Genomic DNA, 11,806 nt, shown 5'->3' with positions numbered 1-11,806 from the left:
CCGGCTGCGACTTTGGACGCGCGCCGGACCCTTACCGTGGATCGCCTCAGCTGTGTCGCGCGTCGGCCTGCCTCCGACGCCCTACCTCCTCTCCCCGTAGCAGGGGGGGGCGGGGGCCTGGGGGCCGGCACCTAGCAGCTGGCTTAGAACTGGTGCGGACCAGCATCGCGAGGGCCGGAGAGTGGTGTTGACGCGATGTGATTTCTGCCCAGTGCTCTGAATGTCAAAGTGAAGAAATTCAATGAAGCGCGGGTAAACGGCAGGAGCAACTAGGAGCTGTTGGGTTCCGGTTCAATCCTATCCTGCCTTACCTACTATCTAGCGAAACCATAGCCAAGTCTCGAACTTGGTTGGGCAAACACAATTGGCGTTTGAGCAACAAAATGAAATTATGGATTTGACGGAAGTTGAAATAGAGGCTGTGGTTATGCCCAAGATCCACAGTTACATAAACTGGGTGATGAAGAGGGCACCAATCCATACTATGATTAAGAAGATCTAAATGGATGATGACTTCGTGATCTGATTCATACCAATGCCACACATGGATGTGGTCAGAACATACCAGACAGAATTGGGAACCCACATATGTATGTGGTTACCAACAACAAAATAATCAATAAAAGACTTATAAACCAAATGTGCGTTGTTATTTAGAAGGTTTCACACTTAATGCTGGTGAACCTCTTATTCCCTCCATGTCCAAGACCCAAGACATGGTTGTAAGGCCGGGGTCAATAAAATCTAATAACTAATAGAGATCGATACACATGGATGTACTATCTTGAATACCCTCCTTACCTCAGCCCAGGAGGTAAAGGTTGTAAAGATTGGGTACAAAGATGTGCTGGTTGGACATGTCCCCAGATCATCTAAGTAGAAGGAGCTAATTAAGATGCCACACTAGTCTCCACTACGACATGACATATGGCGTAATCCCAATCCTGTAATTATGTATAATAATAATAATAATAATAATAATAATATTATTATTAAGTATACATGTTATAATATATTATGATGAAATATATACTCCAATCTAATTATATTCCTCTCCTCTCCTCTTGTTTACAGATTGGACGTGATTTCTGGAAATTGATACGATGGAATCCCTGGTGATCTCTATTCCAGAGGAAGTGTACTATTGCATGATTTGTGGTCAACACATAAGATCACTACTAAGGCTTGTTAAACATTACAATATAAAGCATCATGAAGTTTCCATCTTCTTTAGATGCAAAAAATGCAATAAGACAAGCCAAATATACCATTCTATAATATGCCACCATGCAAGATGTGGCACAAAGAAGAAAAGTAATACAAAAAATCGCCTCAAATGTATTAGATGTGACAATCATTTTAAAACTCAAAGGGGCCTCAGCCAGCATATCAGACACAGACACTTTGAAAGTGATACGGCTGTGACCGACGATATTGACCATGGTATGTCTGAAAGTAACACAGAGATGGAAAAAGTTTCGCTCACTATCTCTGAATTGGAAGCGGAGGAAATTAATATGGCCTTACCCATTCTTCGTCAGAGTATACTTATTGATGATTGCATGAATCTAAACCTGGCGGAAATTTGGAAGGATACCTTTGAAAACCCTGCTGACAAAAAAAAGTGGTTAGAGGAAGCCACTTATCTCTTACTTAAAGGATTATTTGACAATCCTAAGAACATGGAAATGGACAAGCCCAGATCCACTCCTAATCCTACTCGGAACAAGAAAATACCCAAGAGAATTCTTAAAAAGTATCGCTACAAGAGGACACAAACCTTATATTTGAAGGATAGAGGTCACTTGGCCTCGGAGATACTAGATGGTATATCACGTACAAAATGTGTCATCCACCAGGATGAAATATACAACCACTTCAATGGCATCTGGGGCGTTAAAGACGAATCTATTTACAACCTTTTTTGTTCCAGCTAACTCTATTGGAAACATGGCCTTCATCTCGCCTTTTTCCAAAATGGAAGTCGCAGCTGCCATTAAACACATTAAAACTGATTCGGCAGCCGGCCCTGACAGGATAAATAAAGGCAATTTATTGGCCCTAAATAACGGGAACACAACTTTAACAAAGGTGTATAACCTATGGCTGTTGGCAGGAGCTATTCCTCCTATCTTCAAAAAGGCTAGGACAGTTCTCTTGCCCAAATCTCTAGACAGCCAGAAGCTCAAAAATATTAATAACTGGCGACCAATAACCGTTGGGTCATTAGTAACAAGAATCTTTTCAAAAATTCTATATCTGAGAATGAAAGAAGGGATCTCTTTAAATCCCAGACAAAAAGGGTTTATGGACACGGCAGGATGTTCTGAAAACATCCAAATACTGCAAGGGCTTATTGATGAACATAAGAGGAAACACCACCCCCTTGGTATGGTGTTCATTGACTTTGAGAAAGCCTTTTCATACCATATCGCATAAATACCTTTTTAGACTTTTAAGGATTATGAAACTCGATGGGCACATCTCCTCATTATTCAGAGATATGTACAATGGGGCATCCACGTCAGTGGAAAACCATGAAGGGAACACAAAAGAAATTAACATCATGAGAGGTGTCAAACAAGGAGACGCCATGTTCCCGCTATTCTTTAATATAGCGATAGACCCTCTAATTCACAAATTGGAAACGGAAGGCAAAGGAACTATACTTGGTGGAGCAAGTATCGCTACATTAACCTTCGCAGATGACCTGGTCATCGTGAGTAATACCTGGGGCGGTATGAGATGGAATCTCAGCATCCTGAATGAATTTTGCAAAGGTTCTGGATTGAGACTCCAACCAGCAAAATGTAAAGGTTTCTTCCTAACGTGGAAAAACCGTAAAATGATAGTCAAAAAGACTAATCTATGGAGACTAGATGGCACGGAAGTGAAGAGAATCTCTTCCAAAAACCCAACAACATACCTTGGCATTAAGGTTGAACCAAGGAAAGGTATTTTTATGGAAGACCCCTTTCCCGACATGGTCAAGTGGAGTCATAGTATTGGCAAGGCAGCACTCAAGCCTGTACAAAAGGTTAATATACGCGGGATTGCGTACTGGTTAAGAATAATATATTCCTTGACCAACACTAAACTGAATCTTATGGTCATAAGAAAATTGGACACCTTTATTAGAAAGACTGTTAAAACGTGGTTGCACCTTCCCATATGCACCACCAATGGAATTTTATATTCCAGAAATATTAATGGAGACTTGAGCATTATAAAACTGGAGGCCATTATCCTGAAATCCTCCTTCAAAATTCTGGGGAAAATGGCGATAACTGATGACCCCATTCTTAAGGAAATATATTCCATTAACAAGATACCAGATCAACTACAGAACATTTGGAAGCTTATGGGTGGTCAGGGCACCTTTTGTGTAGACAATGATGCCATTAAAAGAATTTTTGATAATCCTCTATCGTTTGATGTCCGAGCCAAACTCCGTGACTGGAGACAATCAGAATTTGAGACCTGGAAAAGGCTACCACTACAGGGTCAAGGAACCAATCTTTTTGAGAAAGACAAAGTGAGCAATCACTGGATCACTAACAATAAATGGATGAAACAAGGCCAATATATTCCTGCATTACAGACCAGAGCCAATGTTTTTCCGACACATGAGGCTATCTTCAGAGGCAGACAGGAGCCCTCTTATTGCAGGAAATGCAAGATAGCATCTGAAACTCTTTCACATGCACTTGGTCAATACCCAGCAGAACTAAAACAGAGGATATCGAGACACCACAAATTATGCGATGTGCTCAAAACAGAGTGTGAGACACTCGAATGGACAGTATACAAAGAGCAAACAATTAAACTCAAAAACGGCAAAACTTTAAGACCAGACATCATTTTAAATAAAAATGAGAAAGCCATTGTTATTGATGTAACAGTGAGGTATGAAATTAATTTGGAGGAGGCTGTAAAAGCTAAAACCTCTAAGGAATCAAAGTACAAGATCATATCTCAATCTGTTAAGGACCTTTTTGGGGTCCACGAAGTTCAGACATTTGGCTTAGTAATAGGTGCCAGAGGTAAATGGTTTGAATTCAACAATGAACTATTACAGTCGATTGGACTCTCTGTATCTAGGATTCTGTCCTTTGCTAGACTCATGAGCAGAAGAGGTTTACTTCACTCTTTAGATATTCTCACGGCATTTTCAAAATGAGTCTAGTTAAGACACAGAACCATATAATTTGGCATAATTGAATTTTGTATATAGTTGAGTATTTGGTTTAATTAGTAATTGGCATGTCTACTCATACATGTCCAATACTACACATTTAACCATAACTCGCAATACAACAATCCATGTACAACAATTTCTAGTGACGACTATCACTCTTCCACACCCAAAAGAATTATAAGCGTTGTGGTCCCTGGCCGGGGCTGGTGCCCGGCCGGGACGCCCAGGAGGAGGAGAGGAGGGCTTGTGCCTCCTCCAGACCGCGAGGGGGCGTCCGTCTTGGTTGTGTAGGGGACCACGGGTACAGGGCTTGGAAGCCCCGATGCCGGTTTACCCTGTGTGGTCTTTGGCCGGGGGTGGAGCCCGGCCGGGACGCCTTGGAAGACCGGAGGAGGGTGTGTGCCTCCTCCAGACTGAGTGGGGGCGTCCGTCCTGGTTAGGCAGGGGGCCTCGGGTACAGGGCTTGGAAGCCCAGCCCTGTAGGGACCGTGGCCACCGCCAGGCGGCGCCCGGTGCCTAATTTTCCCGGGAGCCCGGCACTTCCGCCACACCAGGAAGTGCCGGGGGGAAGACTTTGTGTGGCGCCCGGAGAGCCGCCAGGAAAGCAGTCGACACTTCCGCCACGCTGGGGCGTGGCTAAAGAGAAGAGGCCGGAAACACCTGGGGCTCATCCGGGGCATTATTTAAGGGGCTGGAGAGAGGACAGGAGGCGGCCAGAGGAAAGGCACAGTGACTGTGGGCCCTGGACTTTTGGGGGATTCGGTGCTGAAGGCACTGGGGTTTCGTGAGTGCACGAATTTAATAACTTGTATATATTGTATATAATAAATAGTGTGTGGTGCAAAATATGTCGTCCGTCTGTCTGTGCTGGTGCCAGCGTTCACAGTGGCGTAGTCAGCAGGATGCTCCGCCTGGTTCAAGGCGGGGACCTGCATCAAAACAACAAATTTCTGTGAACGGCCCGGCGCAGCAGCGGACCCCACACACTGGCCGCGGAGCGCCCGTGCACAACCAGCGGCGCTTCGCTTCAGAAACCGCCACCGACAGCGGAATGGCTTTCCCCGGGTGCGGAGGAGGACCCGACATCGCCGGAGCGCAGCGGGCTCCGAAAGTCGCGCTGTCGGGACGGACAGCCGGGCCGGCATCGCTACGCAAAAGGCCACAACGAGGCGGGGGCCTTGGCATGACGGGATCCGGGAGGTGAGTGCCCTGCCCTGCGATAATCGGCCCTCCGGGGTCGGTTGTGCTTTATTTTCCACAGGCAGGGACGAACCGGGTCCGCGTCCGTGGCTGAGCGCCGCAGCGGCGGCGGCAGCAGCAGAGAAGGCAGCAGAGAAGGTCGGAGCCTCTGCAGCTCAAGGAATCGCCGCAGCCACAACGCGGCGAAGAGGCACGTCGACCACGGGCCGGAGGGTCCGCCCGCTGACAGGCACGGGATTGGCCGGTGTGTCTTGCGTGCCCGCCGATGATTGGATAGAGGCGGGCCCAAGGAATGCCAGTCTCGTGTCAGAGAAGAACCCGATTGGGCCAGAGGGAGTGGCCCAGAGGAGGCAGGCGTCGCGGGGAGCCGATCAGCAGGTAAGCTCACCGACGCTGTCTCTCTCTATCCACCAGCGGCTCGGCGCGTCTCGGAGGAGTCCCTTCGGCCCGTCGAGTCGTCATTTGAGGAGTTGCTGCGTGTTCTCGTCGCTCAGTGTGAGGAGCTGATGGAGAAGGCGGTCGCGTCGGGAGTGACACCGTGCGAGATGGAGGAACGGCGCGGCGCTGGAACCGGAGGCAGGCAGAACACGGCGGGAGTGGTGAGTGTTGCCGTTCCCGTAAAGCAAGTGGGGGGGTTCGCCGAACATGGCCGTGACTATTTACAGGACGACCGGCTCCGAGTAGGCAACTTCCCAACAGCGGATGCGGCGGTGCAGACAGCTAGCGAGGCTGGGAGATCAAACATGCAAGGGTTGGTAGGATCGGGGCTGCTGAGTGCCCTGGGTCCTAGCGCCCTGCGCTTCAAGCCCGCAGCTGTCTCCTGTCGCTCTGCCTGGACGCAGACAGGGCTGGATTTGAGCTTTTGCTGTGCTCAGACCCAGACCGTCAGCGCGTCCAAGAGAAGAAGGAGGAATCGAAGGGTGAATGCCGATTCCTCCGATAGGAGAGGACGCGGTGCTGGGTGCGCGCGTCCAGAGAAGGGCCGTCCTCTGGATGGACAGAGGAGATTCCCTGGGCGGCTGGACGAGCTGCCTGCAAGAGCGGTGCCGCTGCCGAAGAGCGGATGGGCATGGAACCGGCGGCGGAGGCCTTCAGCAGGCAAGTTGGGGACTGTCGGAGGAAGGCACGAGCACGGTCGGTACGGAGACCGACGGGGCGCTCGGGGTGAGTGTCCTGGCTGTGCTTCTGGCCCTCTGTTTCCTTTTCCTACAGGCCCGAAGCCCCGACGAGCGCTGAGGCCGACGTCGACAGGGACCTGCCCTCCTGGAACGGGCCGCTCTGCGGGAGAGCTCCACGCCGGGAGGCCTATGGTGACCCAGCTGGGGGACAGCGGGCGAGCGGTGCAGACCACTGGGGCGTTTGCGGCGGGGGTGCCGAAGACAGATGTCCCAGGGTGCCGTGTTGGACCCTGGGGACATAGTAGGACCCTGGGGACATAGTAGGACCCTCACTGGGGACGTGCTGCCCTTTCGGGTTGTGCCGTTCGGACCCACGTGTCCTCGCTAGTGGTGGGGCGTCCGTCTTGATTGTGTAGGGGACCACGGGTACAGGGCTTGGAAGCCCAGCCCTGTAGGGACCCGTGGACACCGCCGGGTGGTGCCCCCATGCCAGTTTACCCTGTGTGGTCTTTGGCCGGGGGTGGAGCCCGGCCGGGACGCCTTGGAAGACCGGAGGAGGGCGTGTGCCTCCTCCAGACTGAGTGGGCGTCCGTCCTGGTTAGGCAGGGGCCTCGGTACAGGGCTTGGAAGCCCAGCCCTGTAGGGACCCGTGGTTACCGCCAGGCGGCACCCCGGTGCCTAATTATCCCGGGAGCCCGGCACTTCCGCCACACCAGGAAGTGCCAGGGGGAAGACTTTGTGTGGCGCCCGGAGAGCCGCCAGGAAAGCAGCCGACACTTCCGCCACGCTGGGGCGTGGCTAAAGAGAAGAGGCTGGAAACACCTGGGGCTCATCCGGGGCATTATTTAAGGGGCCGCCTCCCTCCAGTCAGTTGGTGGAAGTCGGGAGGCAGAAGACGGAGCTGGAGAGAGGACAGGAGGCGGCCAGAGGAAAGGGCACAGTGACTGTGGGCCCTGGACTTTTGGGGGATTTGGTGCTGAAGGCACTGGGGTTTCGTGAGTGCACGAACTTAATAACTTGTATATATTGTATATAATAAATAGTGTGTGGTGCAAAATATGTCGTCCGTCTGTCTGTGCTGGGGCCAGCGTTCACAGCTTCTAAATAAGATATTCAAATGTGAAGCCTATTCCAGTTGCCATATGATTTAACCATGTCATATAAAGGATTGGGATAGGAATAGTTCCACAACAAGCTCCTGTAATAGGTCTTTTTGACTGCTGACTGTTTGGCCCTCCGTGGCTGTGGGTTCTGAATGCCTCCCTGGCAGTATACCTATGAGTGCCTCCCAGGCCGCGTACCAAACATCCGTGGGAATCTTGTAATGATTACTTCCCCCTAGCCATACCTAGGCGGCTATGCTGCTCTGGAGGCGATGGGGTGCATGCAACTTCGCTTGGATGACTGAGGACTAGGTTAGTGTGAAGGTCGACCCGAGGGGCAAGATTGACGGGCAATATTCTATATAACCCGGAAAAGGCTTCACCACGAAGCTCTTAACTAGCCAAATGCCTCGTCATCTAATTAGTGACGCGCATGAATGGATGAACGACATTCCCACTGTCCCTACCTACTATCTAGCGAAACCACAGCCAAGGGAATGGGCTTGGCAGAATCAGCGGGGAAAGAAGACCCTGTTGAGCTTGACTCTAGTCTGGCACAGGGAAGAGACATGAGAGGTGTAGAATAAGTGGGAGCTGCCATGGGGCGCCGGTGAAATACAACTACTCTTATCGTTTTTTCATTCACCCGGTGAGGCGGGAGGGGGAGCCCTGCGGGGCTCTCGCTTCTGGCGCAGCCCGAGCCACCCTCGGGCGCCACCCGCTCCGGGACAGTGGCAGGTGGGGAGTTTGACTGGGGCGGTACACCTGTCACACCGTAACGCAATTGAGGAATTATTGGAAACTGTTGGGCGGCAACACTAATAAATTTCCAGATAATTATGATCTTGCCAATATCTGCAGGAACCAAATATCTAAACTCGTCCCAGCCAAACTCCGTTACTGGAGGCAGGTGGAATTTGACACATGGAAAGGTCTACCCAATAAAGGTCAAGGTGTTTCTGTCTTTGAAGACGACAAAGTTAGCAATAACTGGATCCACAACCACAAGTGGATGAAACTGGGGCAATACATTGCAGCTCTTCAAACAAGAGCAAACGTGTACCCTACAAGAGAAGCCATTAATAGGGGCAGACAGGAGCCCTCCAAATGTAGAAAATGCAATTTCGACAATGAGACGTTGTCTCACATTCTAGGACAATGTCCGAAGATGGAAAAGGAACGCATCGCAAGACACCACAAAATGTGTGACTTACTCAACCAAGAAATTGTAAGACACAACTGGGTGGTTCACAAAGAAACCACCATTAAATTGGACAATGGATGGTCCCTTAGACCATATCTTATTATTACTAAAAACGATACAGCCATGGTCATAGATCTTACAGTGAGATACGAATTTACTATGGAGGAAGCTTTAAGAGCCAAGTCCTCTAAAGAAAGCAAATATGAAATCATATCTCAATCTGTTAAAGATCAATTTCATGTGAACGATGTTCAGACATTTGGCATGGTTATTGGTGCTAGAGGAAAGTGGTACAAATTCAATAATGAACCACTAAAGTTGATTGGCTCTAAGGGCTGGGTCAGTCGGGCTGGGGTGCGAAGCGGGGCTGGGTCACAAACTGCATATTAAAATTAACAGGAGAATTTTATGAATAATATGAACACTCACTCATTGCTATGACACGTTTAGTTTTTGAGTCATCGTCATTTTGAAAGCGAGACTGCCATCAATGATGATGTCGATCAAGGGGTATCCGAATTTGCCTTAGATGAGGATTATAATAGTTTCGGTGGTTTCGAGGGATGTGATAAGATTGAGGTCCATATAGTTGTCCTCCAACAGGAATTGCCGTATAACTGGCAAAATAATATTAATCTCAACACTAGAATTACCAGAGCCTACGAAAAACTTAATTCACCTTAAACTGCTTCTTAAATCCCTTCACACCTCTCCGCCAGTGCCTTTGTCTTCTAAATGTGCTGATAAAGAGAAGTCAGCTATTCCATCCCCCCACCAATTTAGAACGTTCACGAACTTCTCTCAGCTCATGCCTTGATTGAGTATCTGGGAGTGAAGTGGAGTTTTAGAGTGGAATTAATAGATCGTTGTTTGGAACACACGCATTTCATGTCTGTTCCGTTTCTACAGTAATCTGTGTTAGAACAGAAACTTTGTTATTCTTGTGAAAATGTTTCTTTGCTATTTGGACTTCAGGCTTCATACATTATATAGTTTATGCATACATTTTTATATTCTAGTAGTAGATGACAAAAGTTTCTGTTTGTTTGACATTCAAGGTGTGAATTAACGATCTATATTGCTCTGCTACTTCACGATATAACAATAAACCTAAGAAGGCAGAGACGTTTAAATGTGGGCAAGTACTATACATGCTTTTGGATATCATTAGAACAAATGGAAGGCGGAAAAATTAACAGTTAGTGAAGACATACTATCGACACATTAATATATAGAGGTATACTTATTAAGAAGCATTTGATAATTGCAGGAGAAAAAGTGGATGGGGACACTACATATCTGCTCAAGACTTGTTTGACAATGCGAAAAGACCCATAAATCATATTGTGACAAGCATGTATTACCTTCCACTAAAAGATACCTAAAAGGATCATAAAAAGCTACAAATACAAAAAGAACACAGGTAGTGATATATGGATAAGAAAACCTTTCCGGAATCCTGGTGGTGCACCAGGAAAAATGTGAGATCCGTGGACAAAATTAAAAGGCTTACAAGACTATGGCATTCATTGGATACTGAGGAACACCATCTTTATCCATATCATTTATGTGACAACATGGTATTCCTCCACAAGTCTCAGACTAGAAAAGCCTGAAGCATATCAAAGATTCGGCAGAGGTCCTGACATACTGAAATAAATGCTATATCATTTCATTAGAAATCTGGAACATAACTTATAACCCAGGTTTAAGCTATGGATTGTTGGAACTATTGGAGACATTCAAAGCAGAACGGTGTTCTGCCAAAGCCACCGATGCCATAACTGAACAATATCACAATTGGAACCAATACATTGGCTACTAATTACTAGACTTTCTCATACTTATGTACTCGTTAAAGATGGGTACATTCCAAGCAGAAGGATTTATGGACACGCTTGTAGATAAACCCTTACAAGGGCTCATTACTGCACATAGTTGGATCAGAGATCTCTATGGACTTATAGACTTTGAAAACTTTGACACTTATCTCAGAACCTATCTCTGGATCTGAGATTCATCCACCATAGATGACACATATGCAGTATACTCAGAAACATATGCGCTAATAGATCCAGCAGTTTGAAGCATGAGGTAATGTCTCAATATTACCATTAAAAGTGGGTGAAGCAGGATCCTTCATCCACATTTTTAACTGTGGAAACTCATCAAAAACTGAAACTGAAGCAGAGGCACATGCTTGGTGACACTCCCATTCAGACACTAGCCTGCGGACTGACTTAGTAATAGTAAGCAACACCTGAGGGTATGAAGGCGAACCTCAATATTTTGAAAACCTTTGCCGTGGTTCCGGCCTCAAGCTACAACACGAGCCAAGGGCGAAGATTCTTCTTCACTTGGAAAAATCGAAAGAATGGTTGTCAAGAAGAATAACCTGTGGAAAATTGAGGAAATCCTCTTTATTAATGTCCATCTAAGATACCATTAACCTATCTTGGTATAAAAATAGAACCAAGGAGCAGTTGTATTTATGAGGACCCCTTGGAAAGAGGCATGATTAGATGGAGCAACTGTATCGACAAGGCTCCCCTTAAACCATACCAGAAACTTAATATCCTTAACCAGTATGCCATTCCCAGATTGCTATACTCCTTGTTCAACACGACTTTCAATCTTATGACAATCAGGAAACTGGACACCCTGATAAGAAAAACAGTTAAAGGTTGGTTGCATCTACCACAATGCACAACTAATGGGATACTGTACTCCAAAACAGCCAATGGAGGTCTAGGGCTACTGAAACTGGAAGACATTGTGCTAAAGACCTCATTTAAAGCCTTGGGTAGGCTTACCCTAGCAGAAGACCCCATTTTACTTGAAGCCTGTAAATATAATAAAACTATAAATCAACTCCACAATTTATGGAAATTGTTGGGAGGCAGTGCCAGTCTATTCCCGGACAACTATGACTTGGCGAACTTATGTAGAAATATGATGTCCGAAAAAGTCCCAGCCAAACTCC

Source organism: Polypterus senegalus, chromosome 11, assembly GCF_016835505.1.
Source record: "Polypterus senegalus isolate Bchr_013 chromosome 11, ASM1683550v1, whole genome shotgun sequence".
Lineage (NCBI taxonomy): Eukaryota > Metazoa > Chordata > Cladistia > Polypteriformes > Polypteridae > Polypterus > Polypterus senegalus.
The sequence above is the reverse complement of the archived record's forward strand: the minus strand, read 5'-3'. Positions refer to the sequence as shown.